Genomic DNA, 18,714 nt, shown 5'->3' on the forward strand with positions numbered 1-18,714 from the left:
TTTTATAGCATAATACCAATCTACCTTTAAAATCATCAAAAAATTATATAAACTATAAAATGATTAAACTTTTTGAATATTTTTACAAAAATATCATGAAACATTTTACAATGTGCATTATAGGAACCCTGAATAACTTATTAAAATAATTGTTTATTGGATGATGTGACAATGAATGTATCGTGGGAGGATGTGGTGCATAAGGTGGTAATATATGTGGTGCTAAAAATGTAAGTAGATGTAGGTTCCAAGTGAAAGTTCAAGTGATTGACTTCCACCATGAGATGGAGAAGTACTACTTTGATATTTCTATGGAGTTGAACCTATTGGGATAAGGAATTACTCATGCGAGGGTGAATCAGTAATAGTGAGATTCTTAAATCTTTTTCTGAATATGATTTTAGTTTCTTTTCTCTATTGTTTGTTACTTATGAGAGTAGTCATTCATAAAGAAAATGAGCATCGTGTTTAAACATTCATATCTTCATACAATCTATCACATGAGCAGTACACACTTATTGACACCAGAGTTTTCACATGGAAACCTAGAGGGAAAAAACCACCAATTTCTTGTTGTTTATGATGTAAATTAAGAAACTACTTAATTACATCAATTTGTATCTTCCTACTCTTGTTGCAACTGAAGGTTGAATTTCTTCATGGCATTGAACACAAGGATGGGCTTCTGACTTCTTTCATTGACAATTTAATGAAAATCCACGTGCACACTCTACCATGACTTCCCATGCTTATTCATTTCTCCACAGAGATTTATAGTTCTCAGGAATGGCCACTCTGTTTCTCATTTAAATCTACAAGATGTGCACTCGAAGTAAATGATTGTTTTCTTCACTTCTTCAACTCTTCTTTGTGGACCATTTTCTTTGTTGCCTTGTCTCAACGCTTTCGACAGATCCCACTACTCTATAAACAAACTTCGTTGAATTGCATTTAATCTCTAGCTGCCAACCCATTCATCCTTTTAAATCACTGTATTTTTCTATCAGAGCCCAAACATATCGTAACTCATACAAAAAAATGTTATGATATCACATAATCTTGATACATTTAGTCCCTTGGCGCTTAGTTCCCTGAGCATCTTCTTTCTCATAAGACCGAGCCTGTGACCGTCGACTTAGGATACCACTGTAGCATTACATCGAAGCCCTTACATATCGTAACTTTTGCAAAGTCCCGATTGTGTTTTAGTTCCCTTTACTTAGCCCTTAGTTCCTTTGATCTCCACACGACCATGTGCCATATAATATCGGATCCCCCTATATCATAACCTTTTAAAATTCCATTTTCATAGGAGTTACAAGGTCCTCAACCTTCGATATGCTGACCTCTGGGATGATGTCATGACTTTTTAATTTCTCCACGTGGTGCCTCCTGAGTGGTGACACGTGTCACTCTCATTTGCCCCATGAGGCCAATGAAAATGCCAAAACAAGCTACCACGCGTGCACTTGCTTCCACGTCATGTTGATGTCATCTGCCACTCTATCTTCTCAGAGACAATCACATGTCACCATATGTCTTACTAGAGGAGATAGGAGGTGTCGTGTCAAGCCTTGGTTTTGCAACAAAAACCTTTCTTACTCCTACTACACATCCCTCGGCACTTTTAACAATATAGGTAGCTCCATATATCATACCTTCTCAAAATTCAAATGTTAAGAAGTTTCGAGGTTCTGATGGCTTCAACCTTCTAATATTTCGATATCCGCTTCCACCGATGTTCTGATGGCCTCTAGCTTCCTATATCCTGATATTACCTGCTCTAGGGTTTCGATATTCCAATATCCAATATTCCCTGCTCCATGATTCTGATATTTTCTGACCTCTGATATAGCCTGCTCTGATCTTCTTTGACCTTCGATAGTTTGCCCTCCTTAGGATCTCAAGATCCTCACACCAGTAGACCATAACTTTTGATCCAAGAGACAATTTTTAGACTCCCACACACTGTTGGAACTCTCTTTCAGAGCAATTTCGAATGGAGAGGGCCCAATGTGGGCTTTGAGCCCATATGCTACCGATAAAATGGCTTCAAAATCTTAGCCATTCTTTGCTCCTTGAGTATTCTTCATGTGCCTAGAATCCTGAACTCCCAACCACCATAGTCATCATTTTATGGCTTCTCTAGTAAGTCTGCTACTATGATGATTCTCTACAAGCACAACAACAACCATGGGATTCTTCCTAGACTTCCAATCACCATAGTAATTATTTTATGGCTTTTCAATAAACCTGCTACTATGACGATTCTCTACTAGAAGCCTGCAAATATCATAGGATTCCTCTTGATCCTAGACTACCAATCCCCATAGTCATCATTTTATGGTTTTTCAATAGGCTTGCTACTATGATGATTCTCTACCAGAAGCCTACAGCTACCATAGGATTCCTCCTGAGCTCCCAATCACCATGATAATCCAGTTGACATCAATGCCAACACTATCACAACCTCTAGCCATCCAGTCAATGCCAATCGTCCAATAGAACCAACATTTGTAATAGAATGCCCATGTTTCTTGTATTGTTTGTTTGAAATATTGAAGGCATTAACATCTATCTAAGGAGTATGAGGTAGAGAAAGATTATGGGTTGGTGCAAGATAATATTAGCTATCAATAACATGTTAATTGCAATGGAAATATGGAAAAGAAGAAATATGATCACAAAAAGAATTATTAGAGGTACTTACACAAATTTTTAGAACCACTTTAGAACACAATGTAAAAGGATTAAATGTGGAAAATTAATTTGTCTTCTTGAATATATAACTTTTATTTATGGAAAAATTGTGTAACATTAGAAAAATGGTGTTTTTTCTAAATTAATAAGATATTATTTCTATGAAACATAATGCATATCTTTGCGTTAAGCCACACGTTTGGTATGTAAATGAAAAAAAAATTGAAACAATTTTGAAAAATTGTAGATAACAGATGGATCATGTGTGTCATGATTTTCCATAAATTTTAATGTTGATTTTAGACATTTTTTAAGTTATAAAACAAAGTGAAGCCTTAAAATGATGAGGTTGACTATTAGGCCTCATTATGAGGGCCTTAAATTTATACACACACACACACATTATATAATGCACATGCATTACATAGCCCTCACACACTCCTTTTCCATCTTACTCTATGTTATTCTTGTTGGAAATAAAACTTGGGGGGGGGGGGGGGGAGGGGGGCCGCTGAATTAGTATTAGCAAAACAATCATTTTTTCATTTCCATACTTAGATTCATATATGCTACTTTAGTTAAGGGAACTCGCGTGTACATGCAACTGTATTTAATGCAACTAGCATATATCCAACAAACTTATGATTCAGTTAATTCATCATATGTTGATCTTTAATCAATGCATCAGTACTTCATTAACAACATAAACAGTAACCAGGTGCAGTAAAAACAAAACAGACCATCACATATAAACATGAACACAAAGGTTTAAGGTGGAAACCCAATGCGGGACATAAACCACCTGTTGTTGTCTTCTTTTAATATAAGAAAAACCTGTTTACAATCTTGTACTGGTGCAAACTCATACCAGTACGCAGGCACCGACCTGTAGAAGGCTACAACCTTCTCTAATTCTTGAGCTTCTACTGGAAGGGAGCTACAATCCCCTAGCTCTTGTACTAGCTGATATGTTTACTAGTACGTAGGCGCTGGCCTAATGAAGGCTCCAACCTTCACTTGTTTTCTAGCTACTACTGGAAGGGAGCTCCAACCCCCTGGCTCTTGTATTGGCCGATATGTTTACCAGTACATAGAAGCCGGCCTACAAAAGGCTACGACCTTCTCTCTTCCTCTAGGGACCACGTTTCATAAATTCTTAGACTGGATACTCCTGGAACACAACACCATAATTTGAAGGCCACGTTTCATCCAATTTTCCTACTGGACCCATCAACAACATTGAAGCTCAAAATCAGTCACCATTACAATACAACCATCAGCTACACCTGCATCATCAATCTCTGAATCACCCAACAACTGAATCACTGAAACCTATCATCAAAACACAGTCAGCAGAACACAGAGCAGAACCTAGAACTCTACAACAGACACTAGAACCAACATCAACCTCAAATATCAAATCTCATAATGTATACGCTACTCTGATGAATCGAACCAGCATGTATACACACTTTTACCAAAGCTAACTCATGTATAGATTTACAAATATTAATTCATAACTTTGCATCTATTCCAGACATCAATCATACACAGACCATAACACTTATAGAATAAACAAGCATCAGTAATTCAGATCTAGTCTATCAATGATCAAACCACATAAGTATAATACATTCCAAGCCTTAAGATCCTGATCCATCATTCATCATCATCCAACTAGGTGCATCCTTGGTTCAGATCAAGAAAAGCATCATAAACCCATAACCTATATACTGGATCTCACACTTCATCAGATATTCAATACTTGCACACTTGGCCTAATGATCTTGTCCTCTTTTTTATAGTTTTAGACCTTTCTTAATACCATGGTCCACAACCACTTTAGGACCAATACCTTGGACCAAGTACCTGGGGTTAATACCTCGAACCAGATACCTTGGACCAATACCATGGATCAATATACCATGGACCAAATACCTTTGACCAAAACTGCACCTTTCCTTCTGTGAAAGTGCGTTTGTATGTTATACGCACATTTTGGTTTATTAACCTGCATGTATATGCTTCTTTGTCAAGGTGAACTTGCGTATAACTCTCTCTGATCATTAATTATTTTCTATTGACCTTATGCACTATGATCTATCATTTGAGTGAGTTTCCATCAAGGAAAACACCTGTATCATAATGCCAAAAATCTCCCCTTTGGACTTGATGGCAAAAAAAACACCAAGTCACTCTCACCCTTTGACATCAAGGACAAAGGGCGGATGAAGATATTCTCTCCCTTAATATACATTATGTTGTCCATGCTCCCCCTGAGTACATGTTGAAATCTCTAATTTAGCTCCCCCTTTGTAAATGCTGAGATGCACTAAACTGTCTGTTCTCACCCTAAGAACATGTTGAATTCTCTGATCAAACTCCCCCTTTGTACATGCTAAGATGTACTATACTATCCTTGCTCCCCCAGAGCACATGTAGAGTTTGCAAAAATATATTCAAAAGAACAACATGACTCTATGACTCAACTATGTGAGTATGACCTTTCTATCACCAACGACTCATACATACATCAATCTCCCAACCAAGTGGGGATACACCAAATTGACTCATCCACCCAGCCAAGTGGGGATATACCAATTATTTATACATGAAAAAAACAAGAAATATTACATCATCCATCCCATGCAAAGTGGGGTTACAAATTAGGTATTTTCATGACCTTTACATCAAATGATATACATGACTTTTATAACAAGGACCAACAATCTAAACAAGACCATTAGCAACTATCATTCGCCATATATGATCTGCACCATAAGCATCTGTCATCAGCATCCAGACGTGTAACCTGCAATACCATTCTCTTGACCAACCAACAATAAGTAGCAAGATGTATCATTTAGCCACATAAGCATCATCACCAAAGAATTATAACCATAATGCCAACAATGCATTATTTGAAGCATATGCTCCCCCTAAACCTATGCCATACCATCATCAAACAGAGCAGATAAGTGACTGAACCATATCAGACTCCTTTTCCATAGTCTGTACCGCTGCTTTTTCCTCAGAACACCATATACACAACTGTGCAGCATCTAACCTGGGTATATATGCAACTTTTCTTCATAATAGTTGCGTATGCAAATTGGAATACTGAAGTTTTACACTTTCAATTTCCTTTGGGTCTGTTATGTCTACAAACTGAGCTATGCCACATCTTTCTGACAATAATTTTGTCTTCTTCAATACCTAGGATTGAGATGATGTATGCTCCTTTTGGTTTGGTGTCCGAATTTTGCTCCTACACTCTTTTACTTTATGTCCAAACTTGTTACATGCATAACATCTTACATGTTTCATATTCCTTTTATTGCAATCAATAGCTTTGTGACCAAACATATTGCAAGGAAAACAATATCCCTTAAGGTACCTGGAACTTGATGATTTTTCTGTGTGATGATCTTGAACCATTCTTCTTCTGCATTTGGCTGAAACATGTCCAAAATTAAGACATATAAAACATTCAACATTTGAAGGAAATAATTGACTATTACTTCCACAGTTAGGAGTAACAAATTTTCTTTGAAGAATCTCTTTCCTTGGTTGTTGATGTGGTTGACTTTATATTTCCTTGTTGAGCAACTCAGAATTTTCATTGGAGTTTCTTACCTTACCTTGTGAACTAAATTCACCTTCATGAAAACCAAGACTAGCCTTTATAATGGGTGAACGTTGAACTTTGATGATTTCATCTAATGTTTTTGATCCTTTAGCAAATCTAAGATTCAAAGTCTTTGTTTGTTTAAGTTCTTTTCTTAGACTTACCACTTCACATTCTAACACTTCATTGCGTTTGTCCTTTTCAATGAGTTGATGTGTCACTGTGTTTATGATTGTATCCTTTTCTGCCAAATTTATTTTAAGTTTATTGATTTCTTTAATGAAATCTTCCTTTTCTGAGTCATTATTTTCATATGCCATGAGTAGTCTAATTTATTGATCGTCTTCATCACTATTGGACAAGCCATCACTATCATCATGAGTATAATAACTTCTATTACCTTCTTTAGACATCTTCCCTTGTTATGAGGGCATCTAGCAGCGTAATGACCAACTCTTCCACAAGAAAAGCATTTGAAAGGTAGCTTACCTTTGAACCTTCCAGAACCCCATTGAAGCTGCTTGACAAAATTTACCTCATCTTCTTCTTCTAAGATGTGTCCTGATTCATAGAGTTTTTCTTTTCCTTTTGCTGATGCTTTAAATGTTGCTTCTCTCTTATCTAATGGTCCTCCTTTTCTCATCTCAAAGGTAGTTAAGATTCCGTGAAGCTGCGTCATAGTGATATTCTGCAGATCCTATTTTTCTTCTATGGTAGACACTTTGGGTTCAAATTTAGCAGACAAGGATCTCAAAACTTTCTCAACTAAGACAACTTCCTTAATTTCTTCACCCAGATTCTTCATACAATTGACAACCTCATCTATACATAGGAAGTAACTAGTTATGCTTTCATCACTATGCATCTTAAGAGTTTCATATTGAATTCTGAGAGTTTGAAGCTTAGCACGTTTTACCTGAGAGTCTCCTTCGTAGCTCAGAACGATTTTGTCCCATATTTCTTTGGCTGATTTGAGCTGCATGACCTTGACAAACTCTGATTTTGACAAACTTCCCAATAAAATAGTGACAACTTTGGCATTGGTTTCATAATCCTTTCTACCTGCCATATCTGTAGGAATTGCTGTTGGAAATGTATATCGTTTTTCCACAATTTCCCAAATATCTGTTCCAAGCTATTGTAGATATGCTGTGGTTCTTATTTTCTAGTAATCAAAATTGCTCCCATCGAAGATTGGCGGTTTGATGGATCCCATGCTCTCTTGATTATTCATTTTGATGGATCTCCCTTTAAGCAATCAAGCTTCTTCTGAAGGACCTGCTATGATACCAATTGTTGAAAATAATACTGAGAGGGAGGGGGTGAATCAGTATTAGCAAATCAATAACTTTTTCATTTCCATACTTAGACTCATATACGCTACTACAGTTAAGGGAACTCGTGTGTACACGCAACTGTATTTAATGTAACTAGCATATATCCAGAAAACTCATGATTCAGTTAATTCATCATATGTTTATCTTTAATAAATGCATGAGTACTTCGTTAACCATATAAATAGTAACCAGGTGCAGTAAAAATAGAACATACCATCACAGATAAGAAACACACATGAACAGCAAGGCTTAAGGTGGAAACCAAATGCGAGACAAAAACCACTTGCTGGTGTCTTCTTTTAATATAAGAAAAACCTGTTTACAATCTTGTATTGGTGCAGACTCATACCAGTACCTAGGCACCCACATCCACAAGGCTACAAATTTCTCTCGTTCTCCAGCTTCTACTGGAAGAGAGCTACAACCCCCTAGCTCTTGTACTAGCCGATATGTTTACTAGTACATAGGCACTGACCTACTAAAGGCTCCAACCTTCACTCATTTTCTCGCTTCTACTGGAAGGGAGCTCTAACCCCCTGGCTCTTGTACTGGCTAATATGTTTACCAGTACATAGGCGCAGGCCTAGAGAAGGCTATGACCTTCTCTCTTCCTCTAGGGACCACGTTTCATAAATTTTCAGACTGGATACTCCTGGAACACAACACAATAATATGAAGGCCACATTTCATCCAATTTTCATACTGCACCCATCAACAACGTTGAAGCTCAAAATCAATCACCATTGCAATACAACAATCAACTACACTTGCATCATCAATATCTGAATCACCCAACAACTGAATCATTGAAACCTGTCATCAAAACACAGTCACCGGAACACAGAGCAGAACCCAGAACTCTGCAACAACCACGAGAACCAACAACAACCTCAAATATCAAATCTCATAATGTATACACTACACTGATGAACCGTACCAACGTGTATATGTGCTTTTACCAAAGCGAACTCGCGTATAGATATGCAAACATTAATTCATAACTTTGCAGCTATTCCAGACATCAATCATACCCAGATCATAACATTTATAGAATAAACAAGCGTCAGTAATTCAGATCTAGTCTATCAATGATCAAACCACATAATGATAATACATTCCAAGCCTTAAGATCCCGATCCATCATTCATCATCATTCAGCTAGGTGCATCCTTGGTTCAGATCAAGAAAAGCATCATAAACCCTTAACTTGCATACTGGATCTCACACTTCATCAGATATTCAATACTTGCACACATGGCGTAATGATCTTCTCCTCCTTTTATAGTTTTAGGCCTTTCTCAATACCATCGTCCACAACCACTTTAGGACCAATACCTGGGGTCAATACTTCAGACTAGATAACTTGGACCAATACCATGGACCAAATACCTTGGACCAAGACTGCACCTTTCCTTCTGTGAAAGTGTGTGTGTACATTATGCGCACATTTTGATATGTTAACCCACGTGTATACACTTCTTTGTTAAGGTGAACCTGCGTATACCTCTCTCTGATCATTAATTCTTTGCTATTGACCTAATGCACTATGATCTATCATCTGAGTGAGTTTCCATCAAGGACAACACTTGTATCATAATGCCAACAATCTTCCCCTTTGGACTTGATGGAAACAACAACAACAAGTCACTCTCCCCCTTTGACATCAAGGGCAAAGGACGAACCAAGATATTCTCTCCCTTGATATACATTATGTTGTCCATGCTCCCTCTAAGTACATGCTGAAATCTCTGATTTAGCTCCCCCTTTATACATGCTAAGATGCATTAAACCTTCCATTCTCCCCCTAAGCACATGTTGAGTTCTCTTATCAAACTCCCCCTTTGTACGTGCTAAGATGTACTAAACTATCCTTGCTCCCCCTGAGCACGTGTAGAGTCTGCAAAAATATATTCAAAAGAACAACATGACTCTATGACTCAACTATGTGAGTATGACTTTTCTATCACCAATGACTCATACATACATCAATCTCCCAACCAAGTGGGATATACCAAATTGACTCATCCACCCAACCAAGTGGGGATATACCAATTGTTTATACATGACAAAAACAAGAAATATTACATCATCCATCCCATGAAAAGTGGGGTTACAAACTAGGTATTTTCATGACCTTTACATAAAATGATATAAATGACTTTTATAACAAGGACCAGCAATCTAAAAAAGACCATTAGCAACTATCATACACCATATATGATCTGCACCATAAGCATCTGTCATCAACATCTAGACCTGTAACCTGTAATACCATTCTCTTAACCAACCAACAATAAGTAGCAAGATGTATCATTTAGCCACATAAGCATCATCACTAAAGAATTCTAACCATAGTGCCAACAATGCATTATTCGAAGCATATGCTCCCCCTAAACCTATGCCATACCATCATCAAACAAGGCAGATAAGTGACTGAACCATATCAGACTCCTTTTCTGTAGTCTGTACTGCTGCTTTTTCCTTAGAACACCATATACGCGACTGTGCATCATCTAACTCGCGTATATATGCGACCTTTATTCATAATAGTTGCGTATGCAAATTGGAATACTAAAGTTCTACACTTTTAGTCTCTCCTAGGTTTGTTATGCCTACAAACTGAGCTATGCCACATCTTTCTGACAACAATTCTGTCTTCTTCAATACCTGGGATTGAGATGATGTATGCTCCTTTTGGTTTGGTGTCCGAATTTTGCTCTTGCACTCCTTCACTTTATGTTCAAACTTGTTACATGCATAACATCTTACATTTTTCATATTCCTTTTATTGCAATCAATAGCTTTGTGGCCAAACATATTGCAAGGAAAACAATATCCCTTAAAGTACGTGGAACTTGATGATTTTTCTGTGTGATGATCTTGAACATTAATCACTTTTATTTTATTTTTCTCCTAATAATCCCTACTTTGATAAACTATATAAGTGTCATTTTTCTATAATAGGTGGAAAATGATTTTGTAATAATAACTTGTCACCCATTCATTCTATCTTTTCCTCTAATATTGTATTTTTGTTTCTCATTTTCCTATTATGATTTTTATTTGTATTCCCTAAACTCTTCTTCATTGATAATCTCATTTTAGTATATTTTGTATTCTATAATAAAGATTTTTTCCTTCTTCAAATAACTGGTGTATTAAATTTTGACCTAAGCTACAATTAATACTTTGGAGTTCTTGGTTTGAATCCAATCTATAAATCCTAGGCCTATTTAACCATTCAATAATATACATTGTATTAGCGGGTTCTACTTTATATGTTATCATATCATTTAACTAAAAGTATCTTTAACAATTCATAACATGCTCAGATTTATATATAATATTATTCTCTTGACCTCTTACTAATGTTATAACATGACCTTAGATATGTTATTAATTTCAACCATAACTTTTGTTTTTTTTGTTCATATTTGAACGCATTATCATATATCAACTATATCAAATCTTGTCATATGTGTGAGCTTTGGAATGCATTGCTTTCACCAACCTCTTCATATTTACATTCGTCGAACTTCATTTCAATGTGATATATATATATATATATATATATATATATATATATATATATATATATATATATATATATATATATATATATATATATATATATATATATATCTATATATATATATATATATATATCATAGTTCTTATGCTTTGAACATGATATGGTTACAATGTTTATATGAGTTCTCTAGATAATTTCATGGATATATGTGTCACCTTTCTATGTTTACATGAGCATCTTTTCAACCTACCCAAATGATGGTTGTGATTTAATCTTTTTGAATGAATGGTGATTAGAAGATAGGTTTTTTCTCCGGTTTAATGACTACCTAGAAAGGTCATAACTACTTTTGGTAGAAAGGGCATAACTACTTTTGAGATAAATCAAAATATTTGATATGGAAGAATATTCTAGTACATACCATGAAGCTTAAATCAATTCCACCCATTGTATAATGCACATGCATTACATAGTCCTGACAGACTCCTTTTCCATCTTACTCTATGTTATTCTTGTTGGAAATAACATTGAGAGGCGGGGGGGAATCAGTATTAGCATGTCAATAACATTTTCATTTCCATACTCAGATTCATATACACTACTTCAATTAAGGGAACTCGCGTGTACATGCAATTGTATTTAATGCAACTAGCATATATCCAGCAAACTTATGATTCAGTTAATTCATCATATGTTGATATTTATTCAATGCATCAATACTTTATTAACCATATAAACAGTAAACAAGTGTAGTAAAAACAAAACAGACCATCACACATAAGAAACACACATGAACACCAAGGTTTAAGGTGGAAACCCAATGCGGGACATAAACCACCTGCTGCTGCCTTCTTTTAATATAAGAAAAACCTATTTACAGTCTTGTATTGGTGCAAACTCATACCAGTACGCAGGCACTCACCTCCAGAAGGCTACAACCTTCTCTCGTTCTCCAGCTTCTACTGGAAGGGAGCTACAACCCCCTTGCTCTTGTACTAGCCAATATGTTTACTAGTACGTAGGCACCGGCCTACTGAAGGCTCCAACCTTCACTTGTTTTCCAACCGCTACTAGAAGGGAGCTCTAAACCCCTGGCTCTTGTATTGGCCGATATGTTTACCAGTACGTAGGAGCGGCCTACAGAAGGCTACGACCTTCTCTCTTCCTCCAGGGACCATGTTTCATAAAATTTCAGACTCGATACTCCTGAAACACAACACCATAATCTAAAGGCCACGTTTCATCCAATTTTCATACTGGACCCATCAACAACATTAAAGCTCAAAATCAATCACCACTACAATACAACCATCAGCTACACCTACATCATCAATCTCTGAATCACTCAACAACTGAATCACTGAAACCTATCATCAAAACACAGCCACCAGAACACAGTGCAGAAACAAGAAATCTGCAACAGCCACTAGAACCAACAACAACCTCAAATATCAAATCTCATAATTTATACACTACTTTGATAAACCGAGCCAGTGTGTATATGCACTTTTACCAAAGAAAACCCGCATATAGATATGCAAATACTAGTTCATAACTTTGTATCTATTCCAGATGTTAGCGCTTGAAATTTCACCTCAGGCTGAGAAAGGTAAACCTCAAGGCTACATCAAACCATTTGGCCTCGTAGCTAGCCCTACGGGGCAGGAGAAGGCTCTCTCCGGTAAATCTCGGTAGATCTTCAATGGGATGAGATAACCAACAAGGTAACACTGATATTAGGCTAGTAAACTGATTATAAAGGTTTATTTGGGGGTTTTTTGGGGTTTTTGGTGGCAAATTGAGGAGCTGCAATTTAGGGTGTGGGGATTTGACACAGTTTCTGCAGGGGGGTCTTTGGGGTGAGGTAGGATACAATATTGATGCCTTTAGTGGAGGTGGATGATTAGGAAGAAAGATAAGAAGGCCAAAGAGAGCAAACAATGGATTTGAATTCTCTTTAGACAACAGAAAACATAGAAATTAAACAAATTTAAAAGTAGAGCATGGCAAGCATGAATTCTTACTTTAACACTTCATTTGTTTAATATGCAGAAGTATAGAAAGGAAATGAATCACATAACAAAACTTACAATAACATGGAGAAACACACCATCAACACATGAGTCCACAAGAATCCCAAAGATGACTGCAAAACCCTGGTCTTCCTTAGCCAAAAATTGCAGAGATACAGTGGAAATATACAATGATAGCTGCTCCCTCAAGAGTCCAACCATGAAAATGAGCAAGAAAGTACATAATATAGATGATCTAACCTCTTTCCCTGCCTCCATGGGTCGAGCTAACTATCCTAGGAGCTGTTTGAACCACTTCTAAACTAAGCACTACAAAATAGGCAGTCAAAACAACTTGCCTCTATAAACTCGGAAACCAGTTCATACATTCAATTTTTACCCTTTACATGAGAGAATCTTCTAGAAGAGTTAAACAAGAGTAAAAGTATCCAAAAAGTGTCACAATTACATCCAAGAGAACCACCATCAACCTCAAAAAGTCAAACTGGAGCCAAACTGCGTTTTCTGGGCTGAACTGGTCAAATCTGGCAAAATTTCCTCAACGGGTCGCACACATTTTCTCAACGGGTCGCGCACATTGGCAGCTCTGTTTGGAGGCCTTCCCGGTATCAGAATTGGGTGCAGGATATCTCGTTGGAAAGGTCTGTGAGTCTACTTTCTAACCCAACTATAGTTTTTGAATTTGGATGTCATTTGCCCAGTCAAAACTCAATTCTCCCAAGACTGCTTTCTGCAACTCAAAAAAGGGGTAGAAAGTCAAATTTTGCATGTATTTTGACCTTCTGGAGGCCCAAAACTCCATAAAAACTCAAGTCCATCCATAGGCATATGTAACTTTGCATGAAAAATCTAGAAATGTTGAGTTTTTGCAAAACGGAGCTACGATGACAAAGGGTCTCACCGGGGGTGAGACCCGTTGAGGAGCCAAAACCTGTAAATTTCCAAAAAATGCCAAAATTACCCAAAATTCTCAAAAAATTTTGGGATTTGAGCTGTGGCTAGGCTAATGAGTGCCATGATCCTTGAGTGAAGCCTCAGCCAAGATACGGAGTGGATTGGTCTTCTTTTTCCGTTTTTGTGCCTTGGCCAAACTCCTTGGATCCGACGACTGTAATTTTGGCATTTCTCTAAAACCATGACACCTGTGAAAAAAGTGAAGGAGGTTTTTCTTCTTTGGCATGTTATGGAAAAAAACCTCTCTGAGTTTTCCAAAATTCATCTTTTATTTCTCTGAAACATCATTTGAGTGCAACTTGTCCCGATGTGTGAAACAAGGGATAGGGGGCTTCTAAATTCTTGGGGAAATTTTTGGGAGTGGGGAGGGATGTTAGGAAGCAGGGGAAAGTGGAATCTCAGAGATTGAGTGAGGGGAAGGGGTCGAAAAGGGCAAAACACAGGCCAAACCTAGAAAATTGCCAGGTTGTAGCTAGAAACTAGGGTTTGTGTAAAAATGAGGAATTTGGCGGATCTAAGGGATGGGAAGTGTTTGATAAGGTACTTTAAGGATAGGGAAAGGTGTATGAACATCAGGAAACAATTTTTGCCAGTGATTTGACCATCCAAGAGAAATTGCCTTCAAAACCCTAGGAGAGGGAAATGAGCTTGCCTAGGCGCAACTGAAGCATGAATAAGGTGTAACATGACCCAATGGAACCTAATATGATGATAGCAACCCTCTGAATGATGATAGGCTCAGCTGAATGATGACATGGACTGACATTTGGACAACTTTGAAAAGTGTGAAAGCAAACCCTAGACCTAATGCCTAGTGACCAAATTTTTCTTGAAGACTCACTGAAATGACAAAATTTGACCTTGAAACTTCAAAATCACTTTGCAAGAGCATATTTGATCACTGGAGGAAGGCTGGAAAGATTGAAACTAACACCAGACATCAATCATACCCAAATCATAACATTTATAGAATAAACAAGCGTCAGTAATTCAGATCTAGTCTATCAATATAAAACCACATAATGATAATACATTCCAAGCCTTAAGATCCCGATCCATCATTCATCATCATTCAGCTAGGTGCATCCTTGGTTCAGATCAAGAAAAGCATCATAAACCCTTAACTTGCATACTGGATCTCACACTTCATCAGATATTCAATACTTGCACACTTGGCCTAATGATCGTCTCCTCCTTTTATAGTTTTGGGCCTTTCTCAATACCATCATCCACAACCACTTTAGGGCCAATACCTTGAACCAAATACCTGGGGTCAATACTTCAGACTAGATAACTTGGACCAATACCATTGATCAAAATACCATGGACCAAATACCTTGGACCAAGACTGCACCTTTCCTTCTGTGAAAGTGTGTGTGTACATTATGCGCACATTTTGATATGTTAACCCACGTGTATACACTTCTTTGTTAAGGTGAACCTGCGTATACCTCTCTCTGATCATTAATTCTTTGCTATTGACCTAATGCACTATGATCTATCATCTGAGTGAGTTGCCATCAAGGACAACACCTGTATCATAATGCCAACAATCTTCCCCTTTGGACTTGATGGCAACAACAACAACAAGTCACTCTCCCCCTTTGACATCAAGGGCAAAGGACAGACCAAGATATTCTCTCTCTTGATATACATTATGCTGTCCATGCTCCCTCTGAGTACATGCTGAAATCTCTTATTTAGCTCCCCCTTTATACATGCTGAGATGCATTAAACCGTCCATTCTCCCCCTGAGCACATGTTGAGTTCTCTTATCAAACTCGCCCTTTGTACATGCTAAGATGTACTAAACTATCCTTGCTCCCCCTGAGCATGTGTAGAGTCTGCAAAAATATATTTAAAAGAACAACATGACTCTATGACTCAACTATGTGAGTATGACTTTTCTATCACCAATGACTCATACATACATCAATCTCCCAACCAAGTGGGATATACCAAATTGACTCATCCACCCAACCAAGTGGGGATATACCAATTGTTTATACATGACAAAAACAAGAAATATTACATCATCCATCCCATGCAAAGTGGGGTTACAAATTAGGTATTTTCATGACCTTTACATCAAATGATATAAATGACTTTTATAACAAGGACCAACAATCTAAAAAAGACCATTAGCAACTATCATACACCATATATGATCTGCACCATAAGCATCTGTCATCAACATCTAGACCTGTAACCTGCAATACCATTCTCTTGACCAACCAACAATAAGTAGCAAGATGTATCATTTAGCCACATAAGCATCATCACTAAAGAATTCTAACGATAATGCCAACAATGCATTATTCGAAGCATATGCTCCCCCTAAACCTATGCCATACCATCATCAAACAAGGCAGATAAGCGACTGAACGATATCAGACTCCTTTTCCGTAGTCTGTACTGCTGCTTTTTCCTTAGAACACCATATACGCGACTGTGCATCATCTAACTCGCGTATATATGCGACTTTTCTTCATAATAGTTGCGTATGAAAATTGGAATACTAAAGTTTTACACTTTTAGTTTCCCCTAGGTTTGTTATGCCTACAAACTGAGCTATGCCACATCTTTCTGACAATAATTCTATCTTCTTCAATACCTGGGATTGAGATGATGTATGCTCCTTTTGGTTTGGTGTCCGAATTTTGCTCTTGCACTCCTTTACTTTATGTTCAAACTTGTTACATGCATAACATCTTACATGTTTCATATTCCTTTTATTGCAATCAATAGCTTTGTGGCCAAACATATTGCAAGGAAAACAATATCCCTTAAAGTACCTGGAACTTGATGATTTTTCTGTGTGATGATCTTGAACCATTCTTCTTCTGCATTTGGCTTAAACATGTCCAAATTTATGACATATAAAACATACAACATCATTCTTTGAAGGAAATAACCGACTATTACTTAAACAATTAGGAGTAACAAATTTTATTTGAAGAATCTCTTTCCTTGGTTGTTGATGTGATTGACTTTATATTTCCTTGTTAAGCAACTCAAAATTTTCATTGGAGTTTCTTACCTTACCTTGTGAACTAGATTCACCTTCATGAAAACCAAGACTAGTCTTTATAATGGGCGAATGCTGAACTTTGAGGATTTCATCTAACATTTTTTATCCCTTAGCAAATCTAAGATTTAGAGTCTTTGTTTGTTCAAGTTCTTTTCTTAGACTTACCACTTCACATTCTAACACTTCATTGCGTTTTTCCTTTTCAGTGATTTGATGTGTCACTGTGTTTATGATTGTATCCTTTTCTGCCAAACTGATTTTAAGTTGATTGATTTATGTAAGGAAATCTTCCTTTTCTGAGTCATTATTTTCATATGCCATGAGTAGTCTAATTTCTTGATCATCTTCATCACTATTGGACAAGCCATCACTATCATCATGAGTATAATAACTTCTATTACCTTCTTTAGACATCTTCCCTTTGTTATGAGGGCATCTAGCAGCGTAATGACCAACTCTTCCACAAGAAAAACATTTGAAAGGTAGCTTACCTTTGAACCTTCCAGAACCCCGTTGAAGCTGCTTGACAAAATTTACCTCATCTTCTTCTTCTGAGATGTGTCCTGATTCATAGAGTTTTTCTTTTCCTTTTGCTGATGCTTTAAATGTTGCTTCTCTCTTATCTGATGGTCCTCCTTTTCTCATCTCAAAGGCAGTTAAGATTTCGTGAAGCTGCGTCATAGTGATATTCTGCAGATCCTGTTTTTCTTCTATGGCAGACACTTTGGGTTCAAATTTAGTAGACAAGGATCTCAAAACTTTCTCAACTAAGAAAACTTCCTTAATTTCTTCACCCAGATTCTTCATACAATTGACAACCTCATCTATACGTAGGAAGTAACTAGTTATGCTTTCATCACTATGCATCTTAAGAGTTTCATATTGAGTTCTGAGAGTTTGAAGCTTAGCACGTTTTACCTGAGAGTCTCCTTTGTAGCTTAGAATGATTTTATCCCATATTTCTTTGGCTGATTTGAGCTGAATGACCTTGACAAACTCTGATTTTGACAATCTTCCCAATAAAATAGTGACAACTTTGGTATTGGTTTCATAATCCTTTCTACCTACCGTATCTATAGGAATTGCTGTTGGAAATTTATATCCCTTTTCCACAATTCCCAAACATCCGTTCCAAGTGATTGTAGATATGTTGTGGTTCTTATTTTCCAGTAATCAAAATTGCTCCCATCGAAGATTGACGGTCTGATGGATCCCATGCTCTCTTGATTATTCATTTTGATGGATCTCCCTTCAAGCGATCAAGCTTCTTCTAAAGGACCTGCTATGATACCAATTTTTGGAAATAATACTGAGAGGGAGGGGGTGAATCAATATTAGCAAATCAATAAATTTTTCATTTCCATACTTAGATTCATATATGCTACTTCAGTTAAGGGAACTTGCGTGTACACGCAACTGCATTTAATGTAACTAGCGTATACCCAGCAAACTTATGATTCAGTTAATTCATCATATGTTGATCTTTAATCAATGCATCA

The sequence above is a fragment of the Pinus tabuliformis genome, chromosome 7, assembly GCF_031772625.1.
Source record: "Pinus tabuliformis cultivar Carrire ecotype Pingquan chromosome 7, CPIR1, whole genome shotgun sequence".
Classification (NCBI taxonomy): domain Eukaryota; kingdom Viridiplantae; phylum Streptophyta; class Pinopsida; order Pinales; family Pinaceae; genus Pinus; species Pinus tabuliformis.